The sequence below is a fragment of the Mobula birostris genome, chromosome 4, assembly GCF_030028105.1.
Source record: "Mobula birostris isolate sMobBir1 chromosome 4, sMobBir1.hap1, whole genome shotgun sequence".
NCBI classification, from domain to species: Eukaryota; Metazoa; Chordata; class Chondrichthyes; order Myliobatiformes; family Myliobatidae; genus Mobula; species Mobula birostris.
Genome location: NC_092373.1, coordinates 149,986,516 through 150,009,374, shown reverse-complemented (window position 1 = coordinate 150,009,374; position 22,859 = coordinate 149,986,516).

Genomic DNA, 22,859 nt, shown 5'->3' with positions numbered 1-22,859 from the left:
TTTTCATTGATTTGATGTTTTGAATTTACATTCTCTAGTATTTAAACTGAGTTTTAAGTACATTACAACAAACATCACTGTTGTAATGTGAGCATTATTAAAAGTAAGTTAATACTAATTAGGATAATGGGGGTTTTTACTTTTGTTCTTTTTAGTTCCGGTGGGTTTTGTATATAGCGTGCCTGCCATGCTGTACGGGTTGTGAAAAGCCTCTGTATATACATAACAGTTTTGAAGTTTGAGATAAAGTTGTTTCTTTGGCATGAAGTTGTCAAGTGTGTCTTTTTCAAAGTAGAAGTTACTACAAGTGCCACCAATGTAACACCTGTGGAACCAGAGGAGGCAAAAAAAAATTGACTGCTGTTGTACCTCCATCAAGAACACTTACCATGCCATCCCACACCTGCACTGTGGAAAGTCTGATCAATTGGCTGCATTTTCGCTCCCACATAGAGGCAGAGACAAACGGCAACAGCAGCAATGGTGAGAATGAAGAAGGTATGGTGAGGGGAAGTGGAGGTCAGTGACTGGACAACATTCAGTGATTCATCCTTGAATCTGAATGAATATGCCACAGTGCTCACTGACTTCATAAAGACCTGTGAGGATGAGAATGTGCCATCGAGGATATACTGGACATACCCAAACCAAAAGCCATGGATGGACCAGGCATTTTGTAGTCTGTGGTACTCAAGACCAAACATCCAGAACTATACAAGCATTCCAGGAGTGACCCAGGAAAGGCTATTTTAAGAGTGAAAAACAATTTTGATTGAAGTTAGAAATAGAATGGGATCAAATCAGCTTTGGCAGGGTTTACAGCTCATTACTTCCTAAAGGGAAAACCTAAAATCTTGACTGACTCTGGTGCTTCACTCTCAGATGAGTTCAACATCTTTTATGCATGCTTTGAAAGGGAGAATAAAACTACAACTTTGCAAATCCCTGCAGCATCTCATGACCCTGTGTTCTCTGTTTCGGAGGCCAACATCAAAATATCTTTTAACAAGGTAAACCCCCACAAGGCATCAAGATCTGATTGTTTACCTGGTGGGACTCTGAAAAACCTGTGCCAACAAATTGGCAGAGGTATTCTTGGACAAAGGATCGAGTGCTTTCCTGGCATAAATGACAAATAAGTTCTTTGTAAATGACAAATCAGTCTTCCAGCTGTATGCAGGTATGGATTATAACTAACGTTTTGATGACAAACAATGCTATCTTTTTCAGGGATGATGCCCAGGCATGTCTAGTCCAGTGGTATTTATACCCCCGTAGTCCATCCCTCCTGATTTGCTAGTCCTCATCCAATCAGGTTTCCACTCTTCCTCCTTGTTTACAATCAAATTACAATTCTTACTTCGATTGTAAACAAGTTGGGAGAGAGGAAATCTGATAATCAACACTAGTGCTGCTCAAGGATGCATGCCTTGCCTACTGGCTCCTCTCTCTACACCTATGACTGTATGACTATGCACAGCTCAATCACCATCCATAAATTTGCTGATGAAGCAACTGTTGTTGGCAGAATTTCAGATGGTGAAGAGGAGGTGTACAAAAGTGTTAAAGGTCAGCTGGCTGAGTGACACCACAGTAACAATCTTGTTCTAAGACCAAAGAATTGATTGTGGTCTTCAGGAAGGGGAGATCAAGGGAATGCACACCAGTCCTCATCAGGGGAATCAGCAGTGGAAAGGCTGAACCAGTTCAAGGTCCTGGGTGCCAAAATCTCTGAAGATCTATCCTGGGTCCAACATATTGATACAATTACCAGAAGGCATGACAGTGGTTATATTTCATTTGGAGTTTTAATAAGATTTGGTATGGCACTAAAGACGCCTGCAAATTTCTACAAGTGTACTGTGGAGAGCATTCTACCTGGTTGCAGTACCATCTGGTATGGAGGAGTCACTGCACAGGAATTGAAAAATCTGCAAGAAGTTTCAAACTCAGCCAGGTCCTTCATGGGCACAAGCCTCCTCGGCATCAAGGACACCTTCTAAAGGACACCTCAAAAAGGCAGAATTGCATTGAGGACCGTCATCACTCAGGGCATATCCTCTTCTCATTGCTACCATCAAGGAGAAGGTACAGGAGAGTGAAGACACTCATTCAATGTTTTAGGAACAGCTTCTTCCTTTCCGCCATCAGATTTCTGAATGGACAATAAACCCACTCATGATCACCACCACAATATGTTTTTATCATTTTTAACTCTAATTTTGCACTACATATTTAATTTAAAAATAGTTCTTATTGTAATTATAGCTTTGTTTTATTATTATGTATTGCATTGTACTGCTGTGGTAAAACAGCAAATTTCACAACATACAGTATTCCATTGACATTTTAGCAGTTTAGCAGATTTTTCACTTGCTGGATTGTTGACAAGTAAAATTTAAAGGAAAGCAATCTGTTAAGTAGCTGGTGACCATTTTAGCTCGAGCCATAGAGGCATAGAATTATACAACATGGAACTAATGATGTTGCCTGACTGAGCTTGTCTTGGCTGCACCATATGAGACTGTGAACTGATGCTGCAGTATCTTTGCCTGTCCATTTTATACTTCTGCACAAATGTAGCTATTTGTTAGAAATCTAATCAATTGTAAGTGCTGGGAATCTAAAACAAAATGAAAAAAAATACTAGAAATACTCAGCAGGCCAGGTTGCATTTGTGAAAAGAGGAATCAAATTAGCTTTTCAGTTAAGTTAATATTTCAAAAGGTCTCTGAACCTATAAGTTAAATATGCTTCACTTCCCACAGATGTGGTCTGCCCTGATGAGAATTTAAAGTGTTTTCTCATTTTGCTTTAACCCTTTGTTGATGTTGTCAACCTCTGAGCAGTTTCAGTTGTGTTGGAACATTTAAAGAAAGTAATAAGAAACCAGTTATGCATCACTACAGAAGCAGGACACCTACTGTGACTGAGAAAATATCCTTTTAAATCTACATTATAAATTTTAATAAGTCTCCAGGAAGCCTGGCAGATTACCTCCACTTTTAAAGCTAGCAAGACTGATGAGAAACTTTGTACTATCTTTTTAATATGGAGCCTAACAGTGAGAAGTCATGGCACTAAACCATCTATACCCTCTACAAAATCTTAAATATCATTTCAGTTATGTAGTTTTTATATTTAGATTTGAATGTAAACAAGATATTTTTATTTCTAGGTATTTTCCATATTACATATCCACGTTTGTAATGCTATTTCAAGTGCCATGGAATGTACATTTTAAAAAATTGCAACATTTTGCTTGTATTCAAGTGGTACAGCCTAATGGGTAAACAGCACAAATTTGCAAAGTATAAGTATAGATCTTTGTTCATTTGTTATCTTGACAAATGTCAAGTTTAAGGAATGCCTTAATGCACAAATTCATCACCTCCACATCTTTCAACAAATGGTGGCACCTCATTACTGTATATGTGTATTTTCTTCCATCACATTGATTGGTGTGACATTGATGGAAGAGGGGGAAAGAATGTGGCAAGGCATGATTTCCATCTCCGAACCACTGCAGAGACATTTTTCCCTTGACCTTCAACAGTGAACCAAAAAGTCTAAACTTTCACCACTCAAACTATATAGATAATACCATGTTCGGCAGGAAGGTAAGAAAGAAGAACTGATTTTCCAGCTTCAAGATTTGATTACATAAAGGGATGATATACTAAGTGGCTGCAAAAGCCTGATGGGTGCTATCTGATGCCATGCTAAAGGGAAGACCATACAAGTGGCCAGGTAATGTGAGCTCTACATTGACAGTAAGGGAAGAATTTCAACTCCTATTTATAAAGACAAAGAAGGAAGCCATACGAACGAGTCCACCCCTGGGGGAGCAATCATATTAGTCTTTCTCCTCCTCCATATAAGAGTAATAGATTGACATTTCATTAATCTACTCTCAGGAGTAATTTATAGTAACCAATTAAATTGTGAGATCATCTTTGAAATGTGTGAGAAAACTAGAAAAATCCTAGAAATCCAGAAGTTCATCTATTCAGAGCAAGAATGTGCAAACTCTATTTAAACACTACTGGAGGTCAGGAGGTCAAATTGTAGGCTGGCAGTTGTGTGGAAATAATTTTAGAATCTATAGATTTTGGAGGATGATGTCTACAATCATCTTCAGATGTATTCATCATCTCCAAGATGATCTCTTTCAAAATCCTGGTGTAAGAGATTTGGGTGATTTACACTTTCTTTATAACTGTAACATTCTGTTATTGTTTTATCCTTGTATCATCTCAATGCAATATTATAATGAAATGATCTGCATGGATGGCATTCAAAACAAAGTTTTCACTGTATCTCAGTACATGTGACAATAATAAACAAATGTAACAATTTACAAACTTATTATAGGTCAGATTCATCTGTTCCATTAATTTCTGCAACTATTATTTTACTAAAATGTCTATATCTGAGTCTTTCATTCAATCTAGATATTGTTCTCTATTAGATCTTACTGTCTTTCTGTCTTTCTCCATGAGTGTGGATAGGTTTGTTTTACTTTCCCTTATTTCCCATTTCCCAGGATAATGTCACTTGTGTCAGACTACATATAAGGGTCCCATATAAACTTTAGCTATTATTTTAATATCCCTGAAGAAATTTTCACAGTCCGGTCTTATGTTTCTTGTTAGGCTCCTGTCATACTCTACTTTCCCTATCCTTTATTGAATTCTGAAATTTTCCCAGCACTTGACTTTGTTTAGTAACACAATGAGACATTTCCTTTGAAATTGTACTATCTTTAACTTCTCTTGATAATTACAGCTGAAAACATTTTGTTTTCTTTTACCTTAAAGGAATATATAAGCTCTATATCCACTCTTCAACTTTCTCATTCACTTTCATAGAGACAGAGAGAGAGAGAGAGACAGGTAGAGGTAGAGGTAAAGACGTGGAGAGGTGGAGAGGGAGTGAGGGAGGGAGAGAGCGAGAGAGAGAGAGAGAATGGAAATAAAAGCAAAAGCATTTGGACTATGATTCAACACTCACCATCAAATGCCCATCTGCTTTAATCCCGTGTTACTCCCTTTTAATTCTGTCCACAATCTCAAGGTCTCCTTCTATATTCTACTACCTACCAACACACTAAGGTCAATTTACTGAGGTCAATCAACCTTCAACTCCACAAATTTTTAGGTGGAAACTTGAATCCCTGGAACAAATCTAGACAGTCACAGGGAGGAAATGTAAACACCATATTGAACAGCATCCAATATCAGAATTGAATTTGATGTTCTGTTTCTTTGAGGCAACAGTTCTGCAAACAGTTCAATGTTTCTTAATTCTTAATATATTTTCCCTCTCTACTGTTGCCAGCTGATCTTCCAGCATCTGTAGGTTTTCTCTTGTTTGTGATTGGCCTCATGTCCTTTATTTTGCCTTATTCAGATTTATGATTCTAGCTTCAAATTAAATTACACCTTTTTTCTGTTTTACTATCAAATTATGCTCACTGTGTAGTAAAAGCACTTTAAGTATCAGATCATCAAATATCTCCCTCTTGTTTTCTGTTTTAGACCAAAAGTAATCTGCCCTTTCCATGTTTGCTCATCCTATTGGTCCAGAAGCATTCCATGATTTTTTTCCTACTTTGCTACTGGTAAAATGCAAGTAAAAACCACCAAGAAGAGAACACCTAATGTTACCTTTGCACAAATGATTATCTATACTTACTGTAAGCTTACAAATGGTATTCCTGCGTGTTCTTCCCATGTTTAGTACAGGCGGGAGGAGAAGATGGCAACGCGCCTGCGTGTGCGCAGCCCTCCGGTGAAAAATGATATTGTATCTGTTAAATAGGGGATGTGAACAATTCTAATTTGATGGAGAATGGATGTGAAAGCACAGAGGAACATCTGGAGAAATTTCTGAAACGCCCGTCTGCTGCTGTTGTTACTGTGTGGTCGGGAATCTTTCGGAGCGTAGGCCTCAAAATCCCCGGCCTTGCCTGCTTTTGGCGACTGAGAAGCAGATTGACTCATTCGGACAGAGATGGTGCTCAGTACTCGGTGTCGGAGAGCTGATCAGAGCTCGAAGTTTTCGGATGACTCAGAGTCGGACTATGGTCGGCATGGTAGGAAGAGTTTTTCTTCCTTCTCCCGTCTGCGTGAGATGTGGGACATTTGAGGAACTTTGAACTTTGGTGTCACGGACTTCTTCATCAAATTATGGTATTGTTACACTGTTTGTAACTATGTGTTATAATTATGTGGTATTGTCAGTTTTTACAGTCTTGGTTTGTCCTGTGTTTTGTGATATCATACCAGAGGAAATAATGTGTCATTTCTTAATGCATGCATTACTAAATGACAATAAAAGAGGACTGCGTATCTTCATAATCATAATCATAAAACCTAGAATCAGACCTTGGTTGCCTGCATATTTTATTTGTCTTCTCTTTATTGTGCTTCATGTTCCAGTAATCAACAATTTTCATATTTCCTTTTTTCTTCAAGACATTTAATTGAAATTAAATCAGATACCTTGCAACCGTGCAAGTGATTGAGAAATGTGGAGCTAATATGCTAAAGTAATGCCTGGGCACAGAGAAAAATATTGTCAGGCCCACCTCTGCTTCTCCAATGGTACTGAACCAGCCTCAACTTTCAGCACAATCTAAAGTAAAAAAATCCGTTCACTGTTTTAATGTGTGAAAGGCTGCAGGTTGACCCTGCTGCAGAGGTGTGTTGGACAAGACCTGCACAGGGAGGCTTACATGAAACATGGTGACAAAGCAGATCACAACATCTGTTTCACTAATCGGCCTATTCACAGTCATCAGCTGTTAGGAGAGCTACTGTCAGGCAGTGTTGACTGATGTGGCTGACAAACAATAGCGAAATCTTCCTAATACATCATGTACATGCAGCTGCATATTCAGTTAAATCCTGTGAGCCTCAAAATTGCAGCTATGCTGAACAGGATCACTGGGTGGCAGGTGTGACAGATAGCTGTGCCAAGACTGTTAGCTCCCATCCTTCTGTGCAATTGAAAATTATACCTTATATAATTTCAAGTGTTTCTGTTTATTACTTGCATCATTTTATCTCTCTCCTTTGAAGTGTGTAGTTTGAATGACAGCTGTGACTCAGATGATAGCATTCTCACCTGTGAATCACAGAGTTTGAGGGTTCAAATCACATTCCAGAAACAGCATCTCTCTCTCTCTCTCTCTCTCTCTGTCTGTCTGTGTGTGTGATCAGTGCCGGATTAACCTAGTAGCAAAAGTAGCATATGCTATGGGCCCCGCACTAAACGCTTGCAAGCTGCAGTCTGGTGAAATTGGCATCTCACCCTTTTCTCGCGACGACCTGGCAACACTGTTTTCATGTTGGGGGAGCTGTATGCCACATGGTATGTGTGTTGGCTGCTTGCTGTGTCGTGGTGACCTTTGTGCTATCTCCCATGCTCCCAAGCCGCTGCAGCGTGGGCTGTCACACCGCTGGAGGGTGCACCACCACGGTGAGCCTGTGACAAGGGATGTGCGACTCAACAGTTTTATGTGACCCAGTTCATGATTCCTCATTTTTTACCTGATTTTAGGTAGTCCGAACCAATTCAGGGACATACAAGATCGGATTAGACAGTGAGTTTCAACCTGTATTTCCCAACTGAAATGAGTTTCAATAAGCAACTAAACAGGTAATTTTCAGAACACTATTCCTAGTTGGTTGTAGAGTGCATGTGATCCACACGCGCTCATAGCCACAACAGTCACATAAATTTGTTATTGTTCACTAATCTCTGTTGATACCGCTACTTAGCTGAAATGTGCTGCTGAATGTTGTCAAGAAGCATTAATTTTCTTTCAATTTGTAGAAAGCCTGTACACATTGTTTTCTGCTTCTACTTATCGGTGGGATCTCCTTTCTGCTGCATTATCTGATGGTGGTGCTCGTTCGCCCATTGTGAAAAGAATGTCAGATACCAGGTGGACAGTTCGTGTAGATGCAACAAAAGCACTTTTACACATCTTTTCTGCAATAAAACAAGTCTTGGATGACATTTCAAATAACAATGATCAGAAGGCAGAGTGTCGACAACAGGCTCGTGGACTACTTTCAACCATGATGAAGTTGGAAACAGGAATAATGGTCATATTGTGGGATCAAGTATTACAGTGTTTTCAACTGACCAGTGCTTCTTTGCAATCTTCTGGCCAAGACCTGAACACAGCTTGTGCACTCTATGAATCCTTGCATGGATATATTCAAGCTATGCAGTCTACTTTTTCAGACATTGAGCAAAAGGCCAAGGATCTGACTAAGTGTGAAGATTATCAACAACAAGCTCGAAGAAAACACAAGAAAAATCGCGCGTATGATGATTTCAGTGGTTCCAGCACTCTTGATTCACTTGTTGAATCTTAAACGCCTTCTCAGAAGTGTAAAAGCCGAACATTTCTCACCATTATTGACAGCTTGCTTTCTACCCTGTCAAAAAGGCAGAATAGAAGAGATCATAAAGAGGTCATCAAATCTTATTAAATCATATCTGGAAGATATGGAAGAAAGTCTCGATGAAGAATTTGTGCAGTTTACTGAACTGTTGAAAACTGATCTTGCTTCTCATATTGGCACCAAACAAGACCTTGTAGAGTTACAGTTGTACTGTTTGATAACTGACAATTCTTTGGAGTTATGTTTTCCAAATGTAGAAAATGCCTTGCGCATCTATTTGTCACTCATGGTTACAAACTGCAGTGGAGAACGCTCATTTTCAAAACTGAAAAGGATTAAAAATGAACTAAGGAGCACCATGGGTCAAAACAGACTGAACAATCTCACTCTAATGAGCATTGAACATGAACTTCTGTGTGAAATAGACATTTCCAGTATCATCAACAAATTTGCTCATGTTAAATTTAGAAAGTGTAACTTCTAAATTGTAGTTTTGTTACTTTTGATATTTGAAATTGATACTTACATGTAAGTAATACTATTACTGAAGTGTCAGACATTTGTCATATTATCTGGCTGTATAGCAAATGAAAAAATTGAATTACTTTACTATACAAGTAAATGATTTATGTTTTAATACTTATGTGCATTTTTTAAATTTAAGGCCTCTTTATAACATATGGTACGCAAACTCTCTCCATGTCACTTCAGTATCTTTATTTCCACTTTAACTATCTTCTGTTTCTTGCACTCCATTATTGACCTTGTTTCAAAATTAGTCAAATAGAGAAGTTGTCCTTTTCAAAATATTTATTTTACATCAAATAGCTTCAATACACTGTAAGTTCTTGTACATCTGAAATGATCAGGAATTAAATGCATTTGCTTCAGGCTAGCTAACAAGTTGCTTTATTGACTCTTTAAACAATCCTTACTAAGAAATTTGCTTGCATAAATTGAAAAGAAAACTTTGTATTCAGAATTATGCAGTTGACTTATTTTTCAAATTGAAAATTAATAACTATTTCCAAACAAATTGGTCACTCAGAAAAGATGAGTGTGAAATGTAAATTCAATTAATAATCTGGAATTAAAGAAAATCCTAATCATAATTATTGATGATCAGAAATGTCTCAGACTGCCAAAAAAGCTAAAATAATTCACATGCCCTTTGGGGTAGGTAATATACCTTCTGATAAACAGAATATCCAGTCTAGTGCATTTGTAACTCCAGACCCAACAATGTGAAAAACTCTTAAATGCCCTCTAAAGTGGGTTTAGTTCTACAAGAATGAAAGAAATTTAGTAAATAATAGTCTTGATGTTCAAAAAGACCTAAGTGTCCTTGAAGTCAAGTCACCTTAAGGTAAATGATTAGGAACGTAAATGGTACAAATTCAGCTTTAGATGCCAGCTGTTTAATGGCAATAGATTGGTTCTATTAAAACAAATGATATTCATACAGATATCAGTTGAGTGTGTCGCAGTGGCTGCCATATTGAAAAGGGTGTCTATCAGTAGGAAGTTCATCCGAGTCTCCCTGTTTGAAATGTTAAGAGTGATTTCTACTGGATAATGTTTTGATTTGGAGTTTTGCATTGCTAAACTTTTTTTAAAGTTGTTATAGTTTATAGTAGGAAAGGAGTTTACCTAGTTCAGGACTTCTCTCATAAATTATCCCCAAACAGAATGTATCAATTGCTTTTTTTCTTCCACTTGAGTATGACTGCAGAAATAATGGAAACATGTAAGTGAGGACAAATGTCTAGACGCGAGAAGTGCAGAGAGAAACTTGGCAGTAGGGATATACACAGCCCTTGTTATGTGCACTATTTACTGCATCTAAAAGGAAATGTGGGCTGTGCTTCATTTTTATGATATAAGACCTTGATTTTCCTATATACACAATAAAAAGGACATGAGTAGGACAGACTCATACAGCATAGAAACAGTTCTTCTAATCCAGTGAGTCGTGTCCACCATCAATTACCTATTTACATTAATTCTACGTATTCCCATCAATGAATGCCAGATTCTACAACACAATACACACTAGGAGCAATTTACAGCAACCAATTTATCTTCTAACATGCACAACTTTGGGAAGTGAGGGATCCAAACATCTGAAGGAAACTCACATGGTTGCTGGGAGAACTGGAGATTGCTTCTCTTCCTCCTTCCTCTTTCAATCATTTGCCCTACGGTGCATGCCTTCCATCAATCGTCATGATTACAGAAATTTCACACAGACGGAAACGGAGGTCAGAATTGAACACAGGTTGTAGGAGCTGTGAGACAGCATTTCTGTGAGGGTATCCAATGCTGTCATCACAGGTTGTCATGAACCCAGCAGCCCTACCATGTAGTTATAAGGATTATGTGGAACAAATCTGTGGCTACAGACGAGAAGTAGGAGCAGTAGGTTTCTACTTACTTTTATTAATATAACAGATCTATCAGCTAGGGGTGCTTGGTGGGATATATGGATCCTAGATGGAAATGTTGGCTGGCTTTGAGCCCAAACAGCAGTCGCTTTAGGGAAGTAGGACCATACACAATGCCATATTTCCCAGATCCTTCAGATCCAAAAAACTGAAATAGAGGTTGTAGGTTTAAACCACACCACAGGGCAGGGAAAGAACATTCTCTTCACCAGGCACTTAATAGAAAATAATGCAGTTTTCCCCTTCCTGACATGGAAACTGATGTTTTACAGCCCATTTTATTTAATCATATTTTTTTGTTTTAGAATGTTTTCAGAGTTGACTTTACAGCCTACAAGCTCTGCCTAGAAAAAGTTCTGTCTACAACCTGATGACTTGGCCTGCACAGCCAGCTGTGGCAATGAATTCCTCAGATGCACCTCCTTCTGCCTAAAAACTTCTTTTCTCATCTCTGTTCTAAAAGCATGTCTCTCAATTTTGAGGCTATACCTTTTTGTCCGAGACACTACCCCACTACAGGAAATATCCTCTCCACATCAACTCCATCTAGATCCTTCAATATTTGATAGGTTTCAATGAGATTCTCGCCCCCCCCCCCCCCCCCCACATTCTTCTAAACTCCGGAAAATGCATTCCCGCAGCTCCTCAGAGGTCAACTCCTTCATTCCTGGGAGAATTCTTGTGAAACTGCTCTTCAAAACCAGTACATCTTTTCTTAGATAAGGGGCCCAAAACTGCTCACAATATTCCAAGTGTGATCTGATCAGTGCCTTGTACAGCCAAAACATTACATCTTCCCTTTTTTTATTCTACTCCTCGTGAAATGAACCTCTGATTCTTGAAATTTCTTCCCATTTGGGAAATAATCCACACCTTCATTCCCTGTACCAAAGTGCATGATTAGGCACTTCCCTACACTATATTTCACCTGCCATTTCTTTGCCCATTCTCACCATCTGTCTGTCCTTTTTCAGACATGCTGCTTCCTTAACCCTGCCTGCCCCTCCACCTATTTTAGTATTGTCTGCAAACTAGACCACAAAACTATAAATTCCTTCATCCAATCATTGACACACAACATGAAAAGAAGTGGTCCCTGAACCGACCCCTACAGAAGACCACTAATCACTGACAGCCAACCAGGAAAGGTCTCTTTTATTCCTACTGTTTGCCTCCTGCCAGTCAGTCAATCTTCTATCCATGCTAGTATCTTTCCTTTAATACTGCTTAGTTTGTTAAGCAGCCTCATGTGCAGTACCTTCTTGAAGGCCTTCTGAAATTCCAAATAAACAATATCCACCGGCTTTTCTTTTTTTATTCTGTTTGATAATGCTTCAAAGATTTCCAGTAGATTCCCTTAAAGAAATCACGTTGACTTTGGCCTATTTTATCATATGACTCCAAGTAACCGGAAAGCACATACTTAACAATCGATTCCAACCTCCTCCCAATCACTGAAGTCAGGCTAACTGGTCTATAATTTCCTGTCTTCTGCCTCTCTCCCTTTGTAAAGAGTGGAATGGCATTTGCAATTTTCGAGTCTTCAGGAGCCACTTCAGAATCTAGTGAATCTTGAAGGATCATTAGTAATCCCTCCACAACATTTTCAGCTTCCTTTTTCAGAATGGTAGGATATAGTTCATCTGGTTCAGGTGACTTTTCTACCTTCAGGCTTTTCAACTTCCCAAGCACCTTCTCCTTACTTATAGCAGTGACACTCACTTCTGCTCCCTGACACTTTCATTTCTGGTATTCTGCACAGTGCAGATTGACGCAAAAATACTTATTAAGTTCAATAGAGGACTCTGGTGAGCCGCTGACAGTGGCTTATGTGCAATTGGGGCGATGGGCTTAAGTATATAAGATCCTTCTTAAGATGTCATGGACTAGTCCGTGAAGTCCACATTCCGGTTCATGGTCCGGTCCATCATTCCTTATTCTAGGTTTTCCAGTTTTCCCTTGTCCTGTTGTGTGCCTTAATTGAGGCACATGATTCCCATTTTGGGCTGGCTACATAAACAGCTTCTGGGTTCAACTTCAGTTGCTGGACTGTTCCCTTCCCTTCTCCTTCCTCCTTCCTCCTTCCTCCTTCCTTTCTCCCTCCTTCCTCCTTCCTCCTGAAGCCTTGCCTACAACCTCTGCCTGAAGCCTTGGCCTGAAGACTTGCCTGCAACATAGTCTGTGTCCTCACCTGTATTGCTGTCAAGTTCTACCGCCGGAGCAAGACCGGAGCCTTGCAGTGTCTCGATAAGGAACTGTCTATCGATGTTTGGAACAGTCTCTGTGTCCACAGCTTTGCTAGGTAGGTCTGGCCATTTGCCACTACCTTGTGTTGGGAACCATCTCTGTGTCCACGCCTTCGCTAGGTAGGTCTGGCTGTTTGCCACTACCTTGTGTTAGGAACTGTCTCACTTAGTTCTGTGTATGAGTTCCAGCCCTACGTCCTGTTCCCAAGGAGGTGTCTCAGCCCTGTGTTCTATGTTCCTGTCTCCCAAGACCAAGGCTCTGTGTTCTGCATTCCTGTCTCCCAAGACCAAGTCAAGGTTTTGGGGTCTCATCCTGTCCTTGTGCCTCGCCCAGCCCAGAAGTACCTCATCCTGCCCAGGAAAGCTTTGAAGAATCCAAGCCTCGTCCAGCCCTGTAGCCATGTCATGTCCTCGCCTAGTTCTGGGGTCTGAGCCCAAGTCAATAGCCAGGTTCTGGGTCCTTGTCCAGTCTTTGGCTCGGAGTCCAAGCCCTGGATCCTAGTTCCCAGTTCCTTGTCTTGGTCCCGCTTTCCTAGCCGAGTCCTAGCCCAAGTCAATGTTCCTGTCCCAGCTCCTAGTCTGATTCCTTGTCCTGTTCCTAGTACTTCAGTGTCTGTGTCTTGCATCTGGGTCCGCTCCCAGTGTCCTTTTATGACATAGGAGGCAAGATTGGCAACCTACAGGAGCAGGATGCCACATCTACATAGGATCTTCACAGGTACTTTTCATAGATGATATTCTTCAAAGAACAATATGAGAGATGCCTAACCTTAGGGAGGCAATACTCATCAAAATTTACTATGTGAACCATCACAAATCCAACATCAGAACATGGTATGTTCTAGTTTGATACTGTCTTTCAAGGTCAAGAGATTTTAGGTGCAGACCCTTCCTTTGCTGGAGCTTTGTCTGTCAAGGTGGCATTGGGGAAGTCACAGATGCACAAAGGCTTGAGCATGCTTTCTTCAGTACTTGCAAAGAGCAGCAGGTGAAACAAGTGTTGCAGGCTTCTCTGTCAGTCTGCACGTTTGTGGATGTACAAGAAGAGGAAAATGTCTTTGACCAAAAACATTGACTCTGTCTCTCTGCGAACTGCTGCGTCTTCGTGTGCTGAATGCTTTTAGCTTTCTCTGCTTCTGTTTAGAAATCATTTCAATCATTACCTTTCAAATTCTCAGGGTAGGAAATGGTGACAAATATGTACTTTGATAATAAATTTACTTTGAATTTCATACATTCCCATACATAGCACCTGATTGCATTCTGACATCAGTCAGGATACCTTCTTTTTGTGGAATTAGCTGCAGCATTGGCTTTTGTACATCCATGACCAAAGGTTAGCTATTGGTGATAATGGCTCTGCACTTACCATATGGGTCTCAGGTCTGAAGATGTACAAGTGAAAACATGTATATAAATTGTGATACAATGGTAGATGCACTTTGGAAATCACAAGACGATTAGCTTTCTGAAGCAATGATTGTTTGGACCTTCTGCAGGAAACCCATAGTACTCAAGGTTTATGGAAGTACAATGGTTATGAATCAACTTTGCCAGCACGAGCCTTTCAGCTGGTTTGTTGTTCTAAAGGAGCTGACAGGAATCATTTTCAGATCAATGATACAGCAATAAGTTTAATTCCAGTTCACTAATAATCCTCAAAATAATCATTCCTCTGTGTTCATTTGGCAATAATTAAGCCAATACTACATGCAAATCTGATTAGGAATGAGGCATAACATATAGGCACCAACTGTTATCCACGTACATTTTCAGCAGGTTAGGCAGAATCAATGGAAAGAGTTCTGGGAGCTTACATTCCAAATGAGTGGAATTGTCTAGTATTTTTTCTATAATACTAACTCAGGGGGTAAAATATTTAATAGCATTGCTCTTATTGTAAATGTGAAGTTACCTGGCCTACTTAGCAAATGAAAACTTTTGCTAATGTTACATGACAGACTCAGGATACTCTTCTAACTATCCTCCTACTAGATGTGCAGAAGTTGTTTGATTCCTCTTATAATTTCTCCTTGTACCACATCAGCTAAACTCTGTTAAATGGAAGGAAGTGGAAAACTGATGTCAATGCCATTGCTTGTCTTTGGTTTGAATCAAGGGCTGATGTGACGGCTGCCGGCATGGATCAGAGATGAAATAATGCTCCATTGCACAATAAAAGATGGAGTGGAGGCTATGAGACTGCTGCTGATTGACAATAGAAAAATACCAACTATTAGCAGTACAACAAGAGCATAAATATATCAGGTATGTTGTAACAAGACAGACTAAATTAGAGCAATGGCAGTAAACAACCTAGCCTTTGCAGAATTAAAATCACCCTTCTCTCAATGCACAAAAAAATGTTGTAGGAGATAACGCTCCATTGAGTATCCACTTGATCAACCAAAACCCCGTCATCCACTGGCTCGTAGAAAAAAAGTGTGAAAATATTTCGGACAATTTAGTCTTACAGAACAAGACTCCATCCCACTGTGCTACATTTGTCATCTTCACTCTACACTGAACAGCATTATTAATTCTGCCACATCCTTATACAGGAGCACTTTTAGAGACAGAATTGTTGACAACAGCCCTGCTACTTGAGTGAAATATTGCAGATTCTTCTCCCTCCTCCTCCCTCCCCATTATAGTTCCATCCTGTTATCACATGACTCCTTCCATTGCATTTTCATGCTATTGACTCCCGTCTCTCTTCTAATCTTCCTCCCATACTGCTCTCCCATTTCCTTCTGTCATATCACTCTTTCTCACCTTTCTTTCTCTTTTACTTTCCTCTGGTTTCTCTCGCATGTTTCTTTCCATTTTTTTCTTTTCTCTCCCATCTCTTTCTCTATTTCTCTGCTCCTCCACTTTCTCACTCCCTTTTCTCTCCTTGCCGATCCCATCTTTCTCTCCCCATCTGCAATGGGTTAGATTAATCAGTCCTAAATGATTTGAGTGTCCAGGAGATGTGGTAATAAGTGTACAAGCCCAACAAAGTTGTTTAAGCCTAATTTGTTATCACAAGATAGAAAGCACAAGTACACCACACAAAATAATACATAACGAGATTTCCACAAAAATTTTGGGACTCACAATTCTTAGTCAGCACTTGATTGTTGCTATTGTCAGGGCAACTCTGAATTCCAACTTGCTTATGAAACTACCGATGGGTCCAAGGCTCTGATCACAATTTCCAGCCCTTGATGAAGTACAGCAAAGCCTGGAAAGGCATCCCCATAAATACGAGTTTCTCAAGCTCAGAGACACACAGAGATGTACAAACTCTTTTATCCTTATTCTCAATAGAGCTTGTTTTCTTTGTTCAAGCACATCCTGTGTCCATTAACACAGTGTTCAACATATTCTCATAAATCAGTTATATAACTTAATAGTCACTTCCTGGTATCTCATAGCATTTAATCTTCCTTGGTCTTACAAAAACTATATCAATGTTTACATATGTGATAAGCTCAAATAATCTAAAAAAGGATCCATCAAGCCAACTATCAAAGCTTTTTAGAGACATGCATATTTTAACGGTGCCTGAGATAAAGAAAAAATCCACTGCTATCAACAGACAGTCTACAGATATTAACAGACATACAGTGTTTACCTTGTACAGACATTTCACAAACGTTACCCAATAACAGACCCCACATGCTACAAGATCAGAAAGTGTTAAATTGTCATTTTGTCTTTCCAGATATTCATCCAATATTTTACAAAACCTAATGTAACCCAGCATCCTTTCTCAGTTTTGATCCTCACTTATTTCCATGTATTGGTTACCTTCCATTCCTTGATCTGTTAACCTTTCTGTCTAACAGGTAGTGAAGTACTAGCGAAGGTAACAAGGACAGTTTCTCCTGCTTTACTGCTATAATTACACAGGATTAGTGAGATAAACCTTGAGTGGCTTCTCCAAGAAGAAATTGTGGCAGTCCAGCAGTCTAGTCTGGCAGACCATTTTTCTGCTTAAGAATGTAGCTTTAGAATAAATCCAAAGTTAACCCTACACTTATTAGGAATTGCAAACAGGTTTCACTCACTGAACAGCAATATTACACATTGACCTCTATTTTCCATTTGCTCATTTTGGAATAAATATTCTCAACATCCTCCAAATCCACTTTTCTCCTTGGCCTTTTAGACCATAAGACGTAGGAGCAGAATTAGGCCATTTGGCCCATTGAGTCTGCTCTGCTGTTCAATCATAGCTGATCCATTTTTTTTATCACCTTCTCAACGCCAGTTCCCGGCCTTCTCCTCATAATCTTTGATGCCATGTTCAATCATGAACCTAAAGTATTTCTTGCCTTAAATACACATAATGACCTGGCCTCTACAACTGCATGTGGCAGCAAATTCTACAAATTCACCGCCCTTTGGCTAAAGAAATTTCTCTGCATCTCTGTTTTGAAAGGGAGCCCCTCTACCCCGAGGCTATGCCCTCTTGTCATAGACTCTGCTATCATGGGAAACATTCTTTCCACATCTACTCTGTCTAGGCCTTTCAACATTTGAAAGGTTTGAATGAGATCCTTGTTCATCCTTCTGGATTCCAGTGAGTACAGATCCAGAGCCATCAAACGTTCCTCATATGATAAACCTTTCATTCCTGGAATCAATCTTGGCTACCTCCTCTGGGCCCTCTCCAATGCCTGCACAACTTTTCTAAGATGAGGGGCCAAAACTGTTCATAATACTCAAGATGAGGTCTCACCAGTACTTTATAAAGCCTTAGCATCACATCCTTGCTCTTGTATTTTAGACCTCTTGAAATAAATGCTAACATAGCATTTGCCGTCCTCACCACCGACTCAACGTGCAAGTTAACCTTTCGGATGTTCTGCACAAGGACTTAGTCCCAAGTCCTTCCGCATCTCAGATTCCTGTATTTTCTCTCCATTTAGAAAATAGTCAGCATATTTATTTCCACTACCACTGTCACTTTCGCCCATTCTCCTAATCTGTCTAAGTCCTTCTGCATCCTACCTGTTCCCTCAACACTATCTGCCCCTCCAGCAATCTTCGTATCACCTGCAAACTTGCCAAAAAAGCCATCTATTCCATAATTTAAATAATTTATATACAGCATAAAAAGAATTGGCCCCAACACCAACCCCTGAAGAACACCACTAGTCACCAGAAAAGGATCCTTTTATTCCCACTCACTGCCTCCTACCAATCAGCCAATGCTCTAACCATGTTAGTTAACTTTTCTGTAATACCATGGGCTCTTAACATGGTAAGCAGCCTCATGTGTGGCACCTTGTCAAAGGCCTTCTGAAAATCCAAATATACAACATCCACTGCATCCCCTTTATCTAACCTCCCTTTAATCTCCTCAAAGAATTCCAACAAGTTCATCAGGTAGGATTTTCCCTGAAGGAAACCATGCTGACTTTGCACTTTTGAGCAATATTTCAATCATTCTAACAAGTAGTGTATTTTTCTGAGGGCATACCCAGCTGCCTCCCCTTCCATGGGTCAGTATTATTAAACTCAAAGCTTCCTTTCTGAATTGCAGACACACAACACTGCAAATGCTAAAAACTGGAGCAACAATCTGCTCCAGAAACTCAGTAGTTGAGCACCTGTGAAGGGGAAAGGAATTGTCAACACTTCGTGTTGAAACCTTGCATCCTGCCACAGATTGTTTATTGTTCTTTTCTGAATTGATCTCCTGCTAGCACATTCATTCAGTATTTCCGAATTGCCTGTCCAACCTTCAATGTCTGGCTATTCAGTTTTTAACTCTACAACCTTTCAGGTGCAGCTCACTCCTCTTGCCAATTTCTTCAAAGAGTATTTGAATATTATGTGCCCCTCTAATGCTTTCCAAACATTCAAGATTTTGCATGAGAATCTTCTTGGAAAATAAATATTTAAAATTGAACCTCATACCCAACATCATTTGTACTGCAAAGACAGAGAGAAGAGTACATGCAAGAGAAACAGTGGCATGGCCCCCCACGTTTGCAATTAATTTATTTTCAATTATTGCTTCCCTCTTCTTTTGTCTTTTTTCTTCTTCTCAGAATCAGAATCAGGTTTATTATCACCAGGATGTGTCGTGAAATTTGTTAACTTAGCAGCAGTAGTTCAATGCAATACATAATACAGAAGAAGAAGAAGAAGAAAATAAATAAATTACAGTATACCTATATTGCAAAAAAACCCCAGAAATAACATATTTTTAAAAAGTGAGATTGTTGCAACGAATGAGGCAGACCCAAATGCAGGACATAGGCACGGAGATTTGGTTAGGATGCAGACGTGAACAGCAAACAGGATGGAGAGCAGGAAGGGTGGAGACAGGTAGAATTATCTTGACACAGAGCATAGAAAGGGAAATGGCAGACAAAGCTCTTCTTAGCACGGAGAGACGGAGTAATCCAGGCAAACCTCAGTGCTGAAGTAAAACTTTAGAAAACTTATCTTGATGCGGAGAGGCTGGGATTAGAACTTAGAAAACTGATCTTGACACTGAGAGACTGAGTTTCCCAGGTAATTCTCGGTACTGGAGCAAAACTTAGAACACACAGTCCTAAGCGGCCGGGAAACATTAATTACCACACAGGCAAAACCAACGATCTGGCAACTAGTGGTTGTAAAGCCAAGGTTCTTATGCTGCAGGTCTTGATGGAAACCAGGTGTGCCATCATCAAAGAGAATTAGAAGCAAACGGGGAATTAACGGTCAGAACCATGGCACAATCAAAGAGAATTAGGAGAAAATAGGGGATTAAAAGTTTGGGACTGTGATAGAGATAGTGTTCACCGGTTCAATCTCTATTTAGGAATCAGATGGTAGAGGGGAAGAAGCTGTTCCTGAATCACTGAATGTGTGCCTTCAAGCTTCTGTACTTCCTACTTGATGGTAATAGTGAGAAAAGGGCATGCCCTGGGTGCTGGAGGTCCCTAATAATGGACACTGCCTTTCTGAGACACCGCTCCTTGAAGATGTTCTGAGTACTTTGTAGGCTAGTACCCAAGATAGAGCTGACCAGATTTACAACCTTCTGCAGCTTCTTTTGGTCCTGTGCAGTAGCCCCACCACTCACATCCACTATACCAGATAGTGATGCAGCCTGTTAGAAAGTTCTCCACGGTACATCTATAGATGTTTTTGAGCGTACTTGTTTACATACCAAATCTCTTCAAACTCCTAATGAAGTATAGTTACCGTGTTGCTTTCTTTATAACTACATCAATATGTTGGGACCAGGTTAGGTCCTCAGAGATTTTGACACCCAGGAACTTGAAACTGCTCACTCTCTCCACTTCTGATCCCTCTATGAGGATTGGTATGTGTTCCTTCATCTTACCCTTCCTGAAGTCCACAATCAGTTCTTTCATCTTACTGACACTGAGTGCAATGTTGTTGCTGCGACATCATTCCACTAGTTGGTGTATCTTGTTCCTGTATGCCTTCTTATCTCCATCTGAGATTCTACCAACAATGGTTGTACATCAACAAATTTATACATGGTATTTGAGCTATGCCTAGCCACATAGTCATGGGTATAGAGATCGTAGAGCAGTGGGCTAAGCACACACCACTGAGGTGCACCATTGTTGATCATCAGTGAGGGGGAGATGTTATCACCAATCTTTACAGATTGTGGTCTTCCAGTTAGGAAGTCAAGGATCCAATTGCAAAGGGAGGTACAGAGGGCCAGGTTCTGTAACTTCTGAATCAAGATTGTGGGAAAGATGGTGTTAAATGCTGAGCCATAGTTGATGAACAGCAGCCTGACATCAGTGTTTCTCTCTCCTGGTGCTTTCTTTCATTGATTGCTTAGCTCTCCTTTACTTTTATCCTCAATGCACTTCTACTATGTTCCATTCTTCATCTTGACCTATCCTCCCTTCTTTTTACTGTCACTCCTCTCTCCTCCTCTCATGTCTAAAACAATTTGCCTCACTCTTTTCCTGATTTCCTTTTTAAACTCTGGACTAAAATCTATCCAGTGATGTGTCCCATTATAAAAGACCTTATGAGGTCAAAAAATAAATTAGAAGTAATTTTAATGCACTAAAGAAGCATTATCAATGGGAACATTTGGAATTCTAGATTTAAATCTGAATTCCAGGCTCAGATTAAATGTAGCTGTCCACATAATGGCACTGCTTCCCAGGGTGTTTGGTGGAACAACAGTAAACTGGATTTATCTTCCATCTCAAAGGAGTATATGAAAAGCAGAAGGCTTATCTTCCTTCTATCTGTACTACTAAAGAAATGTTGACAAGAGTAATAGAAAAACAAGCAGTTGAGATTACTCTACAATGAATGCTGAATAGAAAAAAACAGAGATAAGAAAATGATAAACACGATTAAAGATAAAACAAGAAGAATATTTTCCTGGACACTTCCTGGCAGTGTCATTTGTAATAAACTTAGGAACTCGGTGGTGGATAGTGTGTTTATTGCTGCCTCAAAAAGAGGAATATACTATGCTGTGATCTTCCAAGTCAAAATGCAAAACAAGAACCCTTGCATGTTTAAAATTCAGTCCAAATTTTGCTCACTGTAGACATAGCTGAAAATGATTGACAACCAAGGAATTAAATGACAATGGAAACAAAGAAGAAAGCTCAGCTGAACTCTCACTTTTCATTCTGATTGGCACATTTTATCATTAAAGTTCACACAATTGGCTGAAGCACGGAAAATGGTAACCTCTGCTCTTGTGCTTGGAGCATATTTAAATTAATAAGTAATTATAGTATTCTTGGTGCAACTGATGCCCTTTCCTGAAATGTGTCAGTACTCTGTGTGTTGAGAGATAGTAGCAAGAGCATTATGCACAAACACCAAATCTGACTAGATTTGTGGGATGTTTATTTGTCTACAACTCCATGGGGGGAGTGAATCATACATAAATTGTACCTCGCCAATACTTCTCCTCATACTTTAAGTGCAGTTGTGTCTCCTCAAAGGTTTTTGTCAATATTTGCTAAAGTGTGCATTGTTTCAGTAAGCCTTGATGCAAATATAATCACTCGGTGTTCTTCAGAAAGACCACGGGGGAAATGTGCTTCAAGTTGTCCTGCATGTAATCAGTCAGAGAAGCAACAGAGAAAAGAATTGTAAATAATCTGCAACTGCTGAATTTGATTCATAAATGACACAGGGGCATTAAGAACCCAATACTATAAGCATGTATGGGTAAGGAGTCCCAAGTCAAAATCTCTATTTAATTCAAAGATGCAATTATATAGTGTGATTGCAAGAAGCAGAAAATATAATAGTCCAGTCACAAGTGCTCTTTTGAATCTGACAGTGATACATATTATGGGGGTTGTGTGTGGGATTTTATACATCAGATCCAGTTAAAGTGAAAGATCATAGACAAGGATCATTAAATTTGTTTCTTTTTCCACAAATACCACCTGATCTGCTGAGCATTTCCAACATTTTGCATTTCATTTCAGAATTCCAGCATCTAGAGTATTTTGCTTTTGTACACCACACATCTGGCTTCATGAAAACAAAATTTATTTACAATGATAATACTCTTCATCTTGTCCAAAAAAAAGGATAATTGGAAAGCTTTTTTTTAAGATTTATTTGTGAGGAAGAAACATGCTGTATTACTTCGATGTATATGAACTTAAATTGCATAGTTCTTCTATTCCCTTACACAAAGACTCAATTTAAAAATTCTCACTCCTGATATCAAATCATCCATAATTATGGTCACTCCTCTCCCCCCACCCCAAGTCAGGGCAACA